Source organism: Manacus candei, unplaced genomic scaffold (genome assembly GCF_025592945.1).
Source record: "Manacus candei isolate 608988 ecotype Guabito, Panama unplaced genomic scaffold, ASM2559294v1 h1tg000064l, whole genome shotgun sequence".
NCBI lineage: Eukaryota > Metazoa > Chordata > Aves > Passeriformes > Pipridae > Manacus > Manacus candei.
The window spans coordinates 3522300-3541124 of record NW_026138112.1 but is presented as its reverse complement, the minus strand read 5'-3'; the positions used below and the strand labels follow the sequence as shown (position 1 = coordinate 3541124).

At 41.0% G+C, this 18825-nt stretch overlaps 1 protein-coding gene across 6 annotated transcripts in view; it reads left to right on the top strand.

Moving 5' to 3' along the window:
- Positions 1-18825, top strand: part of CABIN1 (calcineurin binding protein 1) — a 110303-nt gene that overhangs the window by 49118 nt on the left and 42360 nt on the right. The gene's annotated exons all lie outside the window — the stretch shown is intronic.

The following is an 18825-nucleotide window of genomic DNA, read 5'->3' as shown; positions in this document are numbered from 1 at the left end:
CCCTCTATAAAAATTCTCATTTTGTTCATCTTGATTATCCTCTTGTCTGTCGTTTCTCAACTAGACTTGCACTTCTCTTGACAAAAACACATTGCTAGTTGTGCTAAGCAATCTCCTGCAATTGAAGGAGCTTTCTTGTATTCCCCTTTGTTGTAGCATGGCTCAACAGAAAGAGTCTTTCCAAGTCCCACAGTGAGGTAGCAGCACTGTCATAGAGACTGTCCCCATGTCTGTGATATCTTCCACGGGGGTGTCTGTGCCTCTCACTGACACAGGACACACAACACTTCTGAGACTTACATAAGCATTTATCTATCAGATTCCCTGCTGTGTTTGCCACTTACACTCTGCTGTTGTCTTTGGTATCTTTGGCTTTTTGTGGTATGTTCTAGGTTTTTGTGCCATCTGTTCTTTTGAGATAGGATTCTGTAGCAATTCTGTCTCACAGTGCATGGTGAGAGCCTGGAGATGGTCTGTCATTCTGGACTATGTTATAGTCCATATCTGCTGTATGGTTGCCTGTGATTGCAGTGACAGAATTTTATGTCTCTGCTTTCCCATCTAGTGCTTCTGTTTTAATATTGTAATTGTGAAATTTACTTCCATTTTATATCTGTTAACATTTATCTTCATTTTTGCTGTATGTTGTGTTAATTAGCACCTCTGTGCAAACCTCTGTTAAGTATAAAGTAAGTGCTCTTTGATTATAATCCCTCAGATGGGTTAAACAACTAAGGAATACTGACAATGGCTCAAAATTGTATCATGGATCAGTCTGCAAATGGGGTTTTCTATATCATTACATCTTTCTGGAGAGAACTTTTGATTAACAAATAGTGTCAGCCAGCAAATAAGTACCATCTGATCACTCCCCTCCCACACCCCCATAGTGGGATGGGGAGAAGAATCAGAAAAAAAGGTAAAGCTGAGATAAGAACAGTTAAATAATTGAAATAAAGTGTTAAAATAGTTATAATTAGTAACGTAAGGAGAAATTATGCACAGTACAGTTTACTCACCACCTGCTGACCAATGCATAACCAGTTCCCAAGAAGGAATTGGCCTCTCATGACCAGCTCCCTCCAGTTTATGCACTGGGAATGATGTTCTGTGCTATGGAATAGCCCTTTGGCCAGTTTGGATCAGCTGTCCTGGCCACGCTCCCTTCCAGCTTCTTGTGCACTGGCAGAGCCTGGGAAACTGATTTCTAGTAAGCACTGCTTAGCAACAACTACATCAGTGTCTTATCAACATTATTCTCACACTGATTCCAAAACATAGTGCTGTACCAGCTTCTAGGAAGAGAATTAACTCTGTCCCAGCTGCAAGCACAGCACAGCCTGATAGAGTTGTGACCTGATTGATGACTACATGGCTTTGTTCTGGTTATTTCCCTGCATTATCTGCCAGCTTTCCCTGCAAGAATCCTGCAGTGTGATTAGCTCTTCAAACTAGTGAATGCTTTGGCTCAGATTCACATAACACAAGTATTCTTGTAGAAATTAATGAAATTACTCAACGTGCTTCAAGCCAAATGTGAACTTTGCATGATCAAGGTTGACTTGTTCATCACTGCAGGGTTAAGTGTCAAGAGTATCCTATGTTTTAATGTATGAGGAAGATGAGCAGTAGGGAACTGAGAAGTGTGTATAAGGGAGTGTTTCTACTTGAAAAATGTGAATTACCACATTAAGAGAGATCAGTGGTTGACCTAAATCATGTCTAGTTTTTGAATGCTAATGCTAGCTAATTTAACTTAGATTCCACTGTATCCCTAGGTGGAATTTTCCAGCATTATTTCAAAAAATAATTATTCCGTGCTCTGTGCGTTGATATTTTTATACTCTGAAGGATGAAAAGTGTAGCTACTAGAAGGATACTCTCAAGGATGTAGTATAGCTGCTAGACAGCTGTATAATAATTCTGTTTTGTAAATCAACAAAAACTTAATTCCCGTAATTAATTTCTTTAATAAGAAATGAAATACACTTTGAAATAAAAGGCAACTTTCAACAAAAGATATCTACAGAAAACCACTGGACTTAATTCTTTTGTATCATGATATATGATATATATATGCTGGCCCAGTGCAATATATTGGCAGCAGTGTTAGAAAAGAGAGAAGATGTTTGACAATTATGTTCTCAGTTTGAACTTGGGTCTGCCAACAGATGAAGACAATGTTAGTCTGGAGTCTTCCATGCAGACCACTGCCTCCAGGCTTTAGGAATTTCAGTCTGGGGGCTGAACTCCAGTGTGTCTCAGCTGTGGGGATGGTGTGGTGCACACACAGAATGCCTCACACAGCAAAAATGTTTGTTGAGACCTTTGTGAATCAGTGCTAACGTCTTGACTTATTCCTGCATGCAAGTAGGTTGGTCCTCCTGTTAACAGGTACAGTGTACATCATGAGTTTAGCATGATAAATATTTTGTTGGTCTCATTTTCTACCCAGTTATATTTTAAAAATCTTCCTCTATGTGGAGCCTGTGGCAGTACTCCAGTACAGACGACACAGACAGAGCACAGTGAGAAAATCCAGATCTGAGAGAGAAAGGGCTGCAAGTGCCCATGACAAGAAGCTGGTAGTGTCAGCTGACATTCCAGAACTGGACAAACTGAAATCTGTGATCAGCTTGGAAAAAACCCTCTGAGTGCTGCATTGACCTTGTCTGGGTTAAACCTCAACTAGTCTGTTCTCATGTGAAGCTCCAGCCCGGTGGTGGGTAAGTGACTGTTCTGCACCATCTGGGTCAGTGCTCAGAACACACACTGGTGTGTCATCCCTTGTACAGATGGTGTTGCAGCCCACTGTCCCAGCTACTGTCTTCACATAGAGAGATGGGTGATAAAACACAAATTATAGCACTCTACAAAAGTAGTCACATCTAATCTTAGAAATTAAATGGCCAACCTTAAGATTTTCTAAGCATATTAATGTCCCCCAGGGTTATTTTCAACAGAAATCCTTTGCCTAGAGTGTTTATTTGCTTCCATGAAATGCATTTGGTATTATTTTTTGAGAACTCTTCAACCTTCATGATACAAAAGAATTAAGTCCAGTGGTTTTCTGTAGATATTTTGCTATTGGAATACTTTTTTATTCTGGAGCAAGTAGCACTGGTGTTTTTAATCTCTTGTACAGAAGATTCAGGGTTGTTGAAATTACAGCTGACTCAGTTCTACAAGTACAAACAACATAGTGTGAAAGAGAAAGCTAGCAGCTCCTCCCAGACATACTCCTAGCAGAATTATTTATGAAATGTTTATGACAGCACTGTATGAAAAGAAATAAACCTGGGTAAAGCTGTCTGTTGTTAAACTTTACTGCAGAACTGCTGGTCTGGATCTGTGTGTCATGGCCTCTTGTATAATTTGTTAGCTGTCACTCAGCTGTGACTGAAGTGAGCAAAAAAGGCATGTTCACTTAGCCTGATTTCTTCTCATTTGACTTATTAGAATAATGTCAGGGTGCTCAGAATTTCCCTTTTTTAATTCTAAGAAAAAATATCCTTACTGCATTATTGTACCTATTTGTAACCTAAAGAAAGGCCCCAATTTTCTAGGAGAGGAGGTTTTGCATGTTCATGGCTCTGCTGTGATGGCAATCATTATTTGAATGAATACTGCTGTTAGACCTACAGGAGTTTTAGCTAAGTTCCTAGAAATTACTGCTAAGCCTGTTTTGTTTGGCCAGTTACACATTTCTCTATAAACTTGCATGTACAGGTGCACTCCTGTGCATGCTTTTCTCCTCTTCTTTGTCTCAGTGTGAGTGTAAATATATACAGAGACTTTTTTTTTTAAAGATGGAGCCAGGATGGTTTCTATGGTAACTAAATTAGAAATTAATTCACAAGAAGAAAAAAAATCCTCAAACATTGCTTTATATAGTAGGGCACTTCTTTAATGTATTCAGATTTCATGGTTGAGCTCCATGTACCAGCAAGTTCTCCATATGGTTTAATATACACTATTTGTATTGTCCTGGCACATCTTCTGTGGTAATAATAATCTGTTGTAATAAAGATCTTAATGTCCATCTTTGGTAACTGTTCCCCACATACAAAAGCTGTGCATGCACACTGTATGCTACAATGCAGACATTGATGTGCATGAAGTCTTGCTGCAAAGTGTTACAGATAATTGTTCTATTTTTAATTCCAAGAGCAATGCAGTATGTTTATTCTCTGCTGTAGCCCTGAAGCTCTTCATTCTGTGGTCTGAGCAGGGTCAGACTAAGGTGGGAACACCCACTGGAAGCCAGAAGCTGTGAGACAGAAGGGATTTCACTTTGTTTTGTCTTTCTTCATACCAGGTGTGACTGGGCACTGACAGGGGACCTCTGCTGAGCAGAATGGCAAGTTCTGGACACTGAGTAGTTGAAGTTGCTGGAGGTAGTTCTGATTACACAGCATGGTGATAACCACAGTGGGAGCTTTCTCTGTTACTCTTCCTGTACAGCAGGTTCTTCCTTTAGTTGTGTTTCAGGTTAAGAGTCTGTCTGTCTGTCTGTCTTATCAGAGGAAAGTTGATTCTGAAAAGGGACAGCAGGGTGCAAGGCTGACTGTCTGGGGATTCTGTGCAACCAGAGCCATACAGGTGAATGTGAGGTGTAGGATATTGTGAAGTCTCTGCTATAGGGGACAAAAAGGCAACATGCCTCAGCTCTCCTGGAAGCTGGGCAGTTATATCAAGGAAATTTCATTATATGCCTCAATTAGTTTTATACCTTCCCTTAGACATACATTACTGGTCACTGTCAGAAATATGGCACTGAGTGAGTATATGGGATTTTCTTTGGATCCGATAGAGCTGCCTTTTGTTTCTCTCCCATCTCCTGACATGTAACCTCAGCACTAATGGTTCCCATGACTTGAATTAAAATGAAAGATTTGTTACAGAATTTAATGTCTCTGTTAGAGGTAACTGGCTATACATCATCCAAGGGAAGAGGAAAATCCATAAAGGGTGGTCTGAACCTATTCTAGACATTCGTTCTACCCAGGTTGGGGTCACTTTTAGTGCTGACCTGAAGAACCTCCAAATACCACACAGTGCCAAGGGGCAGCTCTTCAAAGTTGCTTGAGGCAACCTGACTGAAACCTCAGGTTCAGCATTTCCTGCCATATACTTGAAAAACTTGAAGCTGGAGGCAACAGCAGATTAAAATCACTTTCCTAGAACTCTTACACTCTGTCTTCCTTCCTGTCCTTGGCTGGTGACAGATCTGAGTTACTCTCCCTCCTGCTCATAGTTGGTGTGTATCTTTTCAGTTGGCAAATGTACTTCCAACTCCTAGACATCTGCTATGTGGAACATGAGCCTTCCAACCAAACTAGTGCCATTTAAATCAGACTGGGGGGGAAGAACTTGAAGAAACATGTGCACCCATGTGAGCTGAGATGGTGCCCCTCAGCATGGTGAGAGTTGGAGTTTATTCATGTATGGGGGCTCTAAGGGAATTAATGGCTATATTTTAGTTTGATCGTGATTTGTTGCAACTTTTTGAAAAAAAAAGTCAGTCTTTTTAGTGCTTAAACCCTAATGAATGTTTAAATGTTAAAAATGAGTATGAGGGGTTGCCAACTCAAGTTTTAAAAAAAAAAAAAAAAGAAATCACAAGTGACATCCCAGAAATCACAAGGATTTAGTTATTCAGTTTTGCCCTTCTTGCTTCTGAGTGTTTTGGATGCCATTTTTATGCAACCACAAGGGAACAAAAACCATAAAGGAATAATTAAAAACCAAAAAACAAACAAACAAAAAGAACAAAAAAACCCACCAAAACTTAGATTCCAGTAATTAGATAATGCTTGAAAGAAGTTATTAGTACCATTTAATAGGTGATATGCAAACACAAGTGTCTAAAAAAGGTGACCTCCACCATTAACACTGACCTTCTGTGTAGTTGCACAAAACAAAATAGTAACAATACCATAATGACAACACATATGAGTAGCCTAATATTTTTATGCTTTTTTCTTTTTTTTTTTTTTATGCTTTAGTAGGTAGATAGGGACATCTGGGCAGAGGATGGTTAAATCCCTACCTAATTTAAAAGCTAAAATTGTCTTTAATCTCCTCAGGAGATGGCCATATTGTAGCCATGAAATATCAGTGTTTTCCCTGGGCAGGAACAGGCCCAGCAAGAGCGAGTGCTCTGCTTTGTGAAAGGGCCGTTCAGTAAAAGCAGATTCTCACTGCTGGCTTTCCACTGACTGAGCTGTTCAGATGTTAAGTAAAAGACATCTCTCTGCTATACATTTTCTTCTTGTGCTGGGAAGAGCAAGGTGCTCTGTGAAATGATTTGACAGTGTAGGAACTCGGCCTGTCAGCAGTGCTGGTGTGCGGTCAGGAGGCTGCAGGGAGCCTTTGCTGCAGAGGTGCTGGGGGAGCCAAGGCTTTGTGGGTCATCCAGTACCTCTCCTTCAGCAGAGATAACACAGACCTTGCTGTTCTGCCTCGGAGAGATGCTGGAGCTCACACACTGCCTGCCTGCCTGGCTTCCTCGGGAATTTTAACAAGCATTTCATCGCTTTTCCTACGTTCCTGAATAATGACATTATAAAACTATTGTTCTTCATCTGTGTGAGGAAACCATTTCTGGTGTGGTGAAGACATATTTGTGTGGAAAACTGCTGAGGAATAAATGAAAAACCCTCCAGGAGTCCCGTCTGAGCCAAATGATTGTATAATCCCATGCTTAATTTGTAAATACAGTCAGCTGTATAAATGGCAGATATTTTATGGTTACAGTACAAGCTAAAGTTTGGATGACTGAAGAATGAAAACAAATCAGTGTTTTCCCATCCTCTTTTTCTTGTTTTTCTTCCTTTTTAGCCTCTGTTAATTTTCTCAATTTCCCTTCACTGTATCTTCTGTAGATCAACAGAGGTCAGAGGTGTAATGCTTCCAGCACTCATCATTGAATGGTCCACAGGATAGAGAAACTCCTACTGAAAAAAATCATTGTCTTACCTGCCTGCAGATTCAAGAAGGCATATTTGCATTGATTAAATATAATTCATATATACAAGGTTATTTTGGCATCAAATCTAGAAACATTTTTTTAATGAACACTTAAATTTTGTTTAAGTTGGCTCATTAAAATGCTTAATGAGGTGATAGCCTGGCCCTTCTCTCTAACCATGACTGGAAGTCAATTTTATAAAAGTGATTGTAGGAAAGAGAATTAGTGACTCTGACTCTACTGAATTTACTGAGATTTTTGTGTTTGAAACAGGCACGGTTTCTACCTGGAAAAAGATAGCTTTTCAAAAATCCACATATTTTTAGTCAAGTAACCGTATTAATTTCCATTGTTTTTCTTGTCTAGCTCGGCAAGTGGCTTCCACTGGGGAAAAGGGAAGCAGGAAAGGGTGATACTAATTGCCCCTATAGTCAGAGTTAAAATTAAATTATTTCTTTTCTGACTTTACTCTTGATAGTTGTTCTTTTGCCAGTAGCAAGCCATTTTTTGTCTTTGCCCCTTTCTTTCACTTGTAAGGTTAATGTAATTCTACTCCTATGTCTCCTGTCCAGATTTTCTAACATTTTAATTGAAAGAATGCTTTTAGTAGGTACAGATGGGTTTGCTCTGTGATTCTCTCTCTTGCTCTCATGTGCTCACTCTCTTGTGCAAACTTAATACCAACTCTAAAACCAAAGGTAAGCAAGGAGTTAACTGTGCAAGTGAAACTTTCATAGTGATTGGCTTGAGACCAGAAACCCAGTGAGCAATGAAGTCTTAAAGCTGCCTATAAAAAGCTAGATAACTTTTTCAACCTCTGCCCAACATGTTATTTACAGTTCTTCACTCCATCCTCTTGGAAAAACAGAACTCATCAGTGAAAAATGTCCGTTGTTCACAGAGTTTTCTGCCTCAATATATACAGGCTGTTCTTTCTGGCTGACTTTGCAGGCTTCCAAGACCCAGCTAGTAAAGATGCCAATAAATCTAAATCCCTGGAGATACAAGCATGGGGTTTTGAGCTGTCGTTTGTGCCAGTGGATATTAAACAGCTATTTTTTTCCATTCTGTTTCCCTAGGAAAAGTTTCTCCTTTTGTTGGGTGGATGAATTTCTAGGCAAAGGTAGGCTAGGGAACAAATAACCCTGAAATAAGTGAAGCTGTGGCTTTGTAGAAGAGAGAATGTCATGGAGGTTGTAGTGTGTTACTGAACATAAAGCAGTTGGTTTTAAAGCTGGATCTTAAAAGTTTAACAGCAACTGTTCCACCCACTCTAAACAGTATTTGAAAGGTGCAGGGTTGCTGGAATACTGTGTGATGAGTGTCCTTTTACAAATGTGTAATGGATCAATCCATAATTTGATTTTTCCATCTGCCAGCTGTGTATCAGATACGGATGGGAGAGCTACCTTTAGACACTTAATGGGGTTAGTTTTAAACTTAGGTTGGGTTCTTTCCTCTTAAAAAAATCTAAATAGGATTTAAAAAAAAAACTAAATAGATTTTTAAATGCAGTAGGTGAGCAGAGCTTTAAAGATGGTGATTCATGCAAGGTCTTTAAAATACACAGGTTTATATTGTATATCTGGTATCCATTTATCAGACTAGTTTTTGCAGCTTCTTACTATGAATTATTTCTCCCAGTTTTATCATGGAAAGAACAGTTACATCAGCGTAGGCTGCTGCATAAACAAAACAAAGCAAACAAAACCAGAGAAGAGTAAATTTGGAATCCGAGAAGAAAATATAAGATGTAAAATTGAATCTTTTTAATTAGCTGTCATTAGCATTCCTCTCCCCTAGAAATTCCTATAGTCTCTGACTGAAAGCTTTGACATGGAACTTGTTTTAATATCCATGTGTGGAGTTCAGACATGAGTGTGGAACAGGCAAGTAATGTGTGTGCATCTGAAGTTGTACCTTGTTGTCTTTAAATACCTCCTTCTGTTATCTAAAACTGATGGCACTACTCTGAGGAACATCCATGTAATGGATGTAGAACCAAGGTCAAGACATACTCAGAGCAGTTCTCTCCAATGCTTATTTCTTAGGTGAAACTATGTGTGAGATAACCAAGATGAAATGTGCTTTTTCTTCATTAGCTGTTTCCACCAGTTGTATGTTAAGAGGATTCTGTGATGTTAGTCAAGGCAGTTTCCTCTTTTGTATATTTAATTTTGTACATATTTCCAGGACTGCTTTCAAGGTAGATATCAACCTGTATCTGATCTTGCTCAGTACAGCATTTTTCCATATTCCAGGTATGGCAGATTTTTTTTTCATTCCTTTGTCTTGTCTGTGTAAAAATAACCAATTTCATTCTGAAGGTGAAAAGCCCCAAATGGCAGTAAGGGAGCACAAAACCTACTCCCATCAGACAAACAGTTCATCCTGCCTTTCTGGAACCCTATGACAATTTTGTTCTGCACTGTGATTGTTTTAATTTACCTAACATTATGGTAATTTACTATAACCTTCATCCTTATAGAAAGAAGAGAATTAATAGTGAAATTAACTTTTTTTTTTTGAAGTGGCATATTTTGTGAGAAGTATTCCTGAAATTATAGTTCTCAGAAGAAGGATCTAAATATTTTTCATGGATATTCACTGCCTTAGTGTAAAAATGAAACTAGAAGAATGTGGGATGAGAGCAGCCTGATGCAAGTCTGTGTGTACATCTGTGCAAGGGGAATAGCATTAATGGATAAATATTTTTAACTTAATGGCTTCAGCAAGATACAATTGGCCAAACTAAAAAGGTTAAGAAGATAAGATGGCAGATGATGATAGGTAAGAGCATATTTGTTGTTGTGTAGGCTGGACAGTTTGCAGGCTGACTGCAGCATCACTGCACCGAGCTTAGATGAAGATACTGAAGCAGGAATTCCCTGAGTAATAGTACTGCATCTTTTGGCAAAATTCCTAAAGTTAGAGGAGTAAAAGTGTTGAATATTGTATAGTGTATTATTGTTCCAGACTGTTTGGCTCCTGTGGAGGAGGTAGGATTTCCTGGCACAAGATGAACACTTTTGGAGTTTGCGTGGTAGCTCCGATGTGAAACAGCGGGGGTTGACCACTTAGACAAGGTGACTTTCTCAGCCTCCTGAAAGGAATTAAAACAAAATAGGATTCAGTGGGTGAGTGAAAGTAATGAAGTCCTTAGTGGTCAGTATTTCAGCATGCTCCTCTAAACACTCAGATGTATTACTGTGATCCACCAAGGGGAGTCCCTGTAAGAGCTCCTGGCTTATTTTCAGGAGCCTTATGGCCTTTGTTCATTTCAGTTGCCTCCACCTCATCTCCACCAGTTTGCTTACTCACCTCCTGTCAATAAAGTTTCACAAATTTGGCTTTTAGGAAGTTGTCTAATTTTTCTGTAGGTTTGAGGAAGGAAAATCAGAAAAAAAACCCCAACAGACTTTTCACTTGAAGCACTTCCTAACAATTACTCATAATGAATTGTGAATTTGGCTGGCTATTCGGTTTACTGACACAAATAAAAAATCAGAATTGAAAACTCCTACCAGATCCTTTTCTATTGAAATGTTTATCTCTGCAGCTGCTCCCTGTGTGTATATTTGAAGTGTATTAGCACTTATACTATGATCTCCTGCTTAGCAGACTGGAACTAGTGAGAGTCATTAATATAATGGCATTTTCTTAAGTATTCAGATGTTCAAGATAATTTAATGAGCTTGGTGTAACAGCTAAAATGATTTCTGTTTACACATACCTAGTTTATTCCTCCTGACAGATTATATACTAAGGGTTTAAGAGTATCTGTTGGGGTTTGTTGCTTGTTTTTTTCTTAATTAATGGTATAACTATCAATTACGGTATTTCAGAATCACTGAGCTCCACTTATTTCAGTGATACTGACTCTGAAGTGACTCAAGTATTTACAGTGGGGAAAAATCTGGACAAACCTGAAGATAGGCCAGGCTTTTATGTCTGTGTAGCTCATCCATGGAGATATGTGTGTAGCCATCCCAGACTCTGGGACACTTTAATGCTGCCTTCTGTCATGGCTGATCTGCTTAATTTAGAGTACATATTTTATGTTTGTAATCCACGTGTGTCACAGCTAGTGGCAGACTCAGTGTTCAAAAACTTAAATAGAATCATAAATCAGATTTTAAAAAGAAGTAGGGCTTGCAGGCCAGTGCAGGTGTGTAATGAAGACAGGAGTTCTGATGTGAATGCAGTGCAATAACTTCAAAAAAAAGAGAAAGATACTTATAATGGGACTGTAAGTGTTGAAATGAAAGGCACATTCCAAATACTTTGTAAGCTGAAGTAATGACAATGGGATAAACTTAATCCTTACAAACTGTACTTAGGGACACACAAAGGTGCTTTTTCATGCCTGTAATGCAGCAGTTGTTCCGGGCTGGAAAGAAAAACATTTGGCTTTGTTTGCCCTTAGTCTGACAGCTCTGTACTAAAGTTCTTACTGAAAATTACTTGCTTCCCAACAGGTTTTAGGTTAGGGTATTTTCATTGTCATTTTCTTTCCAATAAACAAGAAAGCAAAGGTATTTTTCTGAATTATTTATGCTAAAGAGAATGTTTCCTTCAGGACCAACAAAAATAAGACTTTACATTTTTTAGCATGTCAAATAAAACATTCAACTGTGTATACAGGTTAATTTTCTGAAAGTTAAGCTAATTTCAAAGAGATTTTGGAAGCTTAAGCTTTTACTAAATACTTTGTTAAAGACCCTTTTCCCTCCAATATTTAAATTGCAGCAGCAAATAAGCAATATTCTGTATAGTTTGTAAATAGAACACTAATGTATAAAAGTATTAGAAACTGACTGAAATTTAGGTTAACAAGAGCTAGTCTTAGTTTTTGTATCAGAGTTGATGAGAATGAAAAACTAAACAATTAGTGTTTAATTGGCACATTTATTCCTTATTAGTTCTTCCTTGGCACAAATGGTGAAGTAAACAAACTTCATCTCCTCTGTATCTTTTATAATGAGATGTTCTTGTTGCTTTGCAAGAACAGCAAAGCAAGAAAAAAGATTTCTGAATACATTTTTCACTTTAAACAAGAATTCATCAGTTAAGTGCCATACACAGGAGGAGTTATTCTCAGGCTTTGCCCCCCATAGTTCTTGAGGTGTTTCTCTGTTTTCACCTTAGTGTTGCAACAGTAACAGTCCAAAATAAGTACAGAAAGAATCAAGAAATTTTTCACCATTTCATAACTGGTCTTCAGTCCAATGGATCCACATAGGTACTCCAGAAAGGAAATCCAGTTTTCTCCATGGGTGGGGGCAAGGGGGGTGGCAGGGAGCCATGTAGGAAAATGCATCCTGAATACTCTGCCATTAGTAAAATGAGTTCTTCAGGCAGTGAATTGTTATCTTGAAGGGGTTAAACAGGAACAACAGTAAAAGGACTTTCTGAGTTTTACTCTGTGTGCTTGCATATATGTGTGTGTGTATTTTAGGACAAGAACAGTTATAATGTTGAAGAACAACAATCCTTTAAGGCAGGGTGAAAATGAAAGAACTATTATTTTGAAATACATTAGACAATGAAACTAGTCTTGATGGGAAAGAAATGTTATCTTTAACTGTGGCTAACTGGCTAGAGGATTTAGTCCTATTCCCACGACTGACTGAATTCCAAAACTAAGATATTGGTGAGAAGATTGGAGCACAGTCCTGTGCAGGCTAAGAGCTGGTCCTTGTGGGTCCCTTACAACTCAACATATCCTGTGATTCTGTAATGCCCTTTCTTCAAGTGTATCTTAATTTATTCAAATGTCTTGTAGAAGTATGAAAGTTAAAAAGAATGAAATAATAATTCTGAGTCCACCTGCAGCTATTTCCAGTCACAAAGAAAGGACTGGCAATTTGCTTCAGGTTGTTTTTGCTCTCCTTGGTGATGAGGGACTGCTCAGTGTGTGTGTTATTATTTCAGGTTGTGCCACTTGGTGCCCAGGCACTTAGAAAGCAAAGAGATTTGAATTAGGGGAGAAAAGAGGAGATACACAGACAAGACTTAACTGCCTTACACATTTCATGCCCAGGAAGTTCTCAGCTAAAGATTTAGACAATGAGTCAATGTGACCCTACTGACAGAGTGTGGGAGAAATAATTTTAAGCAGAAGGGTGAGTTTCTTTTTTTTAAATTAGTAGCCAGTGTGTACTGCTCTCTTTCTGAAGTTTTTGCTAGAAGCCAAAGACACTGTATTTTGGGCCCATCATCATTGTGACAGTGTAGGCAAGTAAACCATTACCATGTAGGCCTATTTTCTGTGTTATATTGTCATCACTGTCTTCTCAATATGTCACTTTTCTCCCTTCAAAATCTGACAAGTCTCTGCTTACTTTTTCTAAATAATTGAGCCAGAATAAAATTTCCTGCCTCTGTATGTTCTCAAATTGATAAGGTAAAGTAAAGCAAAGTGTCTTTCTTCTGAAAACTTCTGTCTGAGAGCCGTCTCCAGTGGCAGACTGGAGCTGACAAAATGAAAGGCCCACCAGGAGATGAGTCTGAATGTGAAGTCTTTTAAGTTTGTGGGCAGCAAGGTGGAGACAGCAAGATGATACACCACAGATTTCTGTTCCAAATCTCCTTTGTTTCACTTATTCCTGTTGCTGTCTTTTGACATACTCCTCTCTCATTATTCCATTTGCATTTATGTTTTTTCTTCCACTTACCCTTTTAAGAACAGCAGTTTAAAGGTAGTAGGTGGACAAATAATTCAGTATGATTTTACATTTTTTTGTCTCTAGACAGATAATATATGGTCCATATGAAAGTCACAAAATAATAGCTATATCAATAGAAATTCCTGTTCTTAAGAGGAGTAAGAGGGTTTGAAAATGTACAAGCCCTCTGGAGGTCCAGCTTTGGCACTTGCTGGTTTATGTTTCTCTTTGAAATTCAAAGGGAATAAAATTACCTCTTAATAAACAAGAAATATAAACCTGTATGTAAACAGGATAGCATTTCTGGATATCAAAATCAGTGAATATATGAAATGTGAAATGTATTTTTCTCCTCTCCTTCCTCTTCACTCACCTTAACCTTTGTCTTTCTGTTGCCTGCTGGACCTCTGTGTGGGTTTAACTTTGTGCAGGTGTGTTGCTGGTTTTGGGAGTAGCAGCCAATTCTGCTGCTCAGCACTAGTGGTCTCCTTACAGTGGTTCCAGCATTGATGAAAAGGAGAAATTTTCCTGGAAAACACTTAGATAAGACCACAAAATTTGCTACTCTGGATTAGGGTTTTATAGGCAAATATTTCAATCTGGTGCTGTTGCTATCTGACTGTTTGCAAGATTGAATATATCTGACCTAAAGGAGGCAAATACTTCTGCTGAAGGAAGAATACTGTGTAGTTTCTGTAAGACTTCCATTCACTGGAAACTTGAGATTACTCTTATCTCTACAAGGGGGGAAAAAAAAAGCCATCCATAAGTGAAAACAATGTCCTACTTCCTTATAAACAAGAGATGAAATCTATCCCATCTAAGTGGAAATAGAGTTCATGGTAGGATTTACAGTGCATGTCCTCCAAACTGAAGAAAACCATTTGAAAGAGGAGCAGAATTTCAAATGTACTGACCTTAACAAACTCATATGCTGTGTTTGCAAGGAAAGCTGGCACCTTATCTCGACAGTGCAGAGAGGTCTGGAGTCTCTCTGGACATTCATTATGCACCCCAGAACATTTCATGGAGAAATCCCAGTGTGCAGAAGTGTAAAATCAGTTCCATCTGGCTTCTAGTATTGTGGCACTGGAGAGCACATGCTAGAGCTCAAATCCCATAGGTGATTCTGGCTGAGATGTTCCTCAAACTTTTTCTGGTTGTTATTGATTTGAAGATCTGAAGATTTATAAAACAGAGGAATTTAAATGAGACTCAAAGAGGGAAACACAGAGTGAATACAAACTTGCCAGTTTTTAATGGTCTGGAATAGTATCTTCTAATGAGCCAGAAGACTTAAATAGTGTCCCAAATACTGTGCTGTATAAAAGTAATTAACGAAAAGGTCTTTGATATTACATAGTGTTTAGTCTGACCCAAGAATGCTGGCAGGATGGTGCCAGCCATCTTCTGTAGCAGCCACCTCAGCAGTGAGGCTGGAGCAGGCAGCAGTGGGAGTAGGACTGCTTAAACCTGAGGTGCAGCTTAGAGGGTGCCTGTGAATAACTCAAGGTCCTTTCTGACATAAGCACCAAACGTTTAGTCCCTTTTTGTAAACTCCAGGTAAATGGCTTTATCCACCTTTTTTCACAACCCTGCTGAATTTAGAGCGTGGCTCTAATGTATGGCCCATATCCAGAAGGTGGAATTCCTGTGATATGTTGTCAGTTCCTACAGGTACAGGGGATGCCACTTCACCAAGCAGCTGTATTTTTACCTTGGGAACTAATTTGGAATTCTTTGGCTCAGTAGCACATGGAAATACTGCAAAATTCATTCTGCTTGTGATGGTTCAGACAACAGAATGATGTGTGCTGGAGGAGTCTGCAGTGCAAGCATGGGACATTTTATGGTGATTAATGAAAATGCTGATCAGAAATAAAAATTGATAAGAAGCCTTTTGAATTGGACGGAATCAAAGATAATATTTGGTGAAAAACATATCCTTTTAGACTCTAAGGAGAGACAGATTTGTTTCCTTGATTTAAGTTTGTAATGGACTTTTACAAAACAATATTACAATACAAAAGTAATAATGAATCAGACATGTAATATTCCAATTAGTGATATTTTTAAAATCTGCTTGTTTGGAATCTAGTAACTAAGTATTATTATAATTCTTGTTTACCTTTTATTATCATTTGAAGATGTCTGTGTTCTTGCTGCTTTTTGTGATACTGTGACTGTTCACTGTATCAACTAAGAGGTGTTAATTATAAAACAAAATCCTTACATTGCCATGCTTATGGCTTAAAGATGTTAAGTTGTGCAGAACTTTTATATAACATAATTTCAAATCTAGTTAACACCAATGATATTTAATTCCAGGTACAACAACTACCTAATTTGCATAAGAAATGACAATACTTAGGAAAAATCTCCAGTGCAATAGAGGAGATAGGACCTCTACTGTTAAGTGTGACTAAAGGAGCAGATGAAAAAGGGCAGGTCAGAAAGAATCCTATTTGCATGAATACATAGACAGTAAGTATTCATTTCAGTTCTGTATTTAAAATGTAAATCCGTGTTATGCAGTCAAAAGAGAAAAAGTTAATGGATTTTTGAAGTGGTAGTGCCAAAGCTGCGTTGTTAATCAATATAGAATTTGTTATTGCCTTTGGTGGAAAGATGTGAGAGGCAATGAAGACATGGCTTGTTTTAGTGAGTGGTAATGCCCATAGTGAAGTCTTAGCTTTAAAACAAAAAAATCCCTGTCTTTTAGAGTATACATGGAGATACAGACACAGGGTATTGCTGATTAATGTAATTTTATAAAAGATAAATAGGATAGCTAAATTATTCTCTAGCTACTTTTTTCAAGATGCTGTTAAGTGTAAAAGTATATGTGTATATATATGGAGTATGCAAATAAGTAGGGAGGGGCAAGGTGTACGGGACTTTCAGTGTGAGAGCCCTTGAAGTGCTGTGCTAAGAAAACAGGAAAATGAAATTAAAAGATGGATAAAAAGTGGCAAAAATTACGGAAAAGGAAGATAACCTTAGCAACTGACTCCTGTTTAGTATGTGGGGACTTGCAGTTGTGCAGCAGGGTATTAAACCTGAGGTGTTAGTAAACAGGATAGATTTCAAGCACTTCAGAATAATCCTAGTAATCAGGAGAGGGAAAAAAAACCAAAACAAAACAAGTCCCTGCAATGCTTAGAAAGGCAAGGAAGAGGTCAAAGCAGTAACTTGCAATTGCAAAGTGAGAGAGAGGAACAAGTAGAGATAAAATGTTTAAACTTCTGTGATGAAGGTAATCTGGAGCTGAGCCTGGATGAGTGGTGGGAAAAGAAGATGAGTTTAGCTGTGCTAAACTCAGATTGAGAAAGATGTATCGGTGAGTTTGTGAGGCAGGATTAGATGGACTGAGGTTGGCAGTGGACTGACACGTTTTGGGTGCCTTAATGTGGGACTGACTGAAATCGTCAAAACTATAGGGAGAGGGAAGTATGGGGGAAAGGACAAGGGGAAACCTTTGCTTTTCCCTTCAAACAGTTCGAGAAAGACAGATGTAACGAAAGAAGTGAAAAAAGGACTGGTGAGAGAACCGTGCCAGCAGCACCCCCTGGTACCGCAGAAGCTGGGGCGAGGGGGGACGATGTCCGCGGCTGCCGCGCCGTGTGCCGGTGCGGGGCCGTGCGGGGGAGCTGCGGTGTTGGCCCCGCGGGGGGAGCGCTCGGCGGTGCGCGCTGTGCTGCTGCTGCTGCTGCTGCTGCGGGGGCGGCCCCGCGCCCGGCCATGGCGGCAGCTGCGCCGGGGAGGCGGCCGGTGTTGGGGGCCGCGCTCCGCCGCTCCGAGCATCCCGGCTGGCGGCCCCGGGAGGCTGCGGGCAGAGCGGGGAGCCGGCCGCGCCGCGCAGAAATAGGTCACGAACGGGGCCTTGGGTGGCGGCGAGGTGAAGGGCGGTGAAGCGGCAGCCGCGGGGTTAAACTGGGTCAGGGAATATTTCGGGAAGGTTTGGCGGACAGGTGGGAGCAAATAACTGGTTTTTTTTATTAATGCTCGCGAACCGACAGCAGCAGCTGTTTGCTCCGCTGCCCTGAGCGGGATGGCTGCGAGCCAGGCTCGGCGGTGACCGGCACCGACATCCTCTGTGAGGCACGGCCGGCCCCGGCCCGCAGCCTCCGGGCGGCGAAGAAAGAGGGAGAAATAAAACAAATATCCAGCCGCGGCGGCAGGAAATCCGAGGTATGCGGCTTCCAGGGGCTCGGGCAACTCCGGTGCGAGAGGAAGTGTGATCCGGGCGGGGGCGGTCAGGTGGCGGCGCGGGGGCGGTGCGGGGGCCCGGGCGGGGGCGGGCGCGCTCCGTGTCCGCGGCCGCCGGGGAGCTCCGGCGGAGCCAGCCCGCGCCTCGGTGATGGTGAGTGCGGGGGGCGGCCCCGCGGCCGTGGAGGGGGGCTCGGGGGGAACTTCCCCCACGCACCACCTCGCGGGGAGCCCGGGACGGGCGGGGAGGGACGCCCGCAGCGGGGATGCCCCGCGGGGAGGCCGCGGGCTCCGGCGGGGGCAGGCGCGGTGCTCTAGGAAGTTTGGTGTGTCTGCCCGCGGCGGCACAAACAGCTGCCGCCCTCCCCCCGCGCTGTAGGGCGTTCCTCGGTGTTGCCGTGCCTGTGCCCCTTCCCGTTCCGCTCGCCCGTGGGTGCTCGAACCCTCCCGAGCAGCTGCCGTGACCCGCGGGGAATCCCTTCCCCGGGGCTGGGTGGGCTGCGGGCGCCGCAGGGCTCACCCCAGCTCCGAGCGGGAGGGACGAGATCAGCTCTGATGACATTCGCCGTCGTGGTTGGGAAATACTTATTTCATTAGTTCGGTTCGCCAGCAGTTAGAGGCTGGATAGAGCTGCTTTGCTGCACAGAGGAAAAATCCTGAGGGCCATGGGAAACGGAGGAGTCGAGAGAAGTTTGGAAGGGGGGACGAAAGGGTGAGGGATTTTTGTTTTCTACGGTCTGTATTGTTTGGGATTTCTCGGTATGCTTCCTCCACCCCCTCGGTGGGATGAATTACTTAGCACCCTCGTTTTCAGTCCAGCCCTGGAGCTTTGCAAGGGGCGTCTTTTATGTCTCGAAGAGCAAAGAGCCAGTAGGTCTGTAAGAACTGTGCCTGGCACAGAGCAGCCCAGCTGTGCTCTCTGGTGTGCGCTCCCTGCTCTGCCTACGACAGCCAGGCGCACACGGGAGATTCCCC